A 1,951-nucleotide genomic window follows, 5' to 3' on the forward strand; every position below is an offset into this window, starting at 1 on the left:
GCCAAATCATTCACACAAAAAGGTCACAGCACTGACAGAAATTTGTTGATATTTTTTAGAAACAAAATAAGAAGAAGTTATCCCTAAAATATTTAACAAGAATTTTAGATTTACTTTTAAAGATCTTAAATGTTTTCCCGAAGAAGAATTTGTAATTCTACCCTTTAACTTAAGGTTTAATCGAAGAAAATTTGGAAATAAATAATCTCTGAATTTGGTAACAATTAAATTGAGAAATATCCGCTAAAACATTATCATAACCCCCACATTTATTTAATATATTTTCTGTATTTCCAAACTGCTGACATATCACAAAACGGAACCCATGATTTCAGCAACCACAAGGCTCTTGAGCGTGAATGATGTTGAAAAGCAAACACAACAAAGCGACTGGTTGTTGTTGTTGCTCTCGAGCAGAGTTGCCGCTGCCAAGCCATTTAAAAAAAAAGATACACGACTGAGCGGCGCGTGCTGTTCGAAGCTCGACAACTCTGGCTCGAAATCTCCAACCTCCAACCTCCAACTCAAAACCAGTAGCACTTTTCTGAGAGAAAAATGTGAAAAATAAAATAAAGTCGCCTGGGTGTGTTGTCTAATAAGCCAAGACTCTCAGAGCAAAGCAAAAGATGTTCCGCTTCTGGGGATCCGGAATTCGAAGATAAGCTTGAACTTTCCCAAAAAAAAAAGAATCGGGGAAGAGTATGTTTTTCCCTTTTCTTTTTTTTATTTTTTTGGTTACTATGGGGCGTAGTATCTGTAGAATACAAAATAAATAAATGGCATATTCCAAATGGGCACAGATACATGCAAATTGCTCGCTCACATCAAAAACATATCTCAATTTCAACTCTTTCGAGAGAACACTTCGCCGCAGCAAAGCGAATTCGTGACGAGACTCTCACCAATACACTCACACATGCGTTCGCCTGGCGTTCGGCTTCGCTTCGTTTCGTTTCGCTTCGTCTTTTTTATGAATGAAATGAACGGGCAACGATTATAATGAATGGAATTGGAGGTCTGCCCGATGATGTTCAGCCGGCCTCGTGGCCAAACACAAAACTGCCTTTGCCTCTCTGACTTTGCAAATTAAATATATATCTCTATATATATATTGTTCATCTTTTTATTTTTCTCTTTTGGTTTATGTTTTTTGATTTTCATTGAATATTGGTTAGCATGCAATTTTTTTAGTTCATTGCTTAAGGCAGGTACATATTTACTGGATGTCTTCGCCGCAGACGAGTCGTCGCCATAAATCAGCGTTACAATACGGAAAAAATACACCGTATATGGCAATTTTTTCGACCAGAGTTTTCAGACTGACTGGCATCAGTGGCGTAGGTGGGGGCTATAAGACTTTTTGGGGGTATACCTCCCTTAAAAGTGTATTTTTGGACTTAAATATCCCTTTGATATGATCAAAATGAATGATAAGATCAATGGTATTGATGGAAAAGGTCCCAAGATTGCCTTTTTATATCATTTTCAGTCAAACAGTTTCCCCAAAGCTTGTCAAAATGTGAGAAAAGGGAAAATTCAAACATCTAAGAACATATTATGGATCATATAAGATTTGATTCCAAACCCCCTTCTAAAGTTAATGATCAAAAAGCTACTCCCCTGGCTGGCCTAATGAAGTCTTGACAAAATTCCAGCCTTCCGATGTGGGCGTTCCACATTTGGCCAGATCTAGTCACAAAAACTAAGCAAAAATCAAATGGAGATGGGAAAAAAGAGAAACATTTACATAACACGCCTCATTTTGAAGCAAGTTGCTCAGGTTTTCCCCCCTAGTTGTTCCCCAAACATGGCCCGAATGAATTGGGCCAGGCCATATGTAAATCGAATCTAACCCATCTGGAGAAACCCACTTTCTACGCACTAAGCACTGAGCAAATTTCCTCCAGAACAACAGAATTTCGAGTATCTGTATCTGAGAGATAAGAATAAT

The sequence above is a fragment of the Drosophila eugracilis genome, unplaced genomic scaffold (genome assembly GCF_018153835.1).
Source record: "Drosophila eugracilis isolate 14026-0451.02 unplaced genomic scaffold, ASM1815383v1 contig_2088, whole genome shotgun sequence".
Classification (NCBI taxonomy): domain Eukaryota; kingdom Metazoa; phylum Arthropoda; class Insecta; order Diptera; family Drosophilidae; genus Drosophila; species Drosophila eugracilis.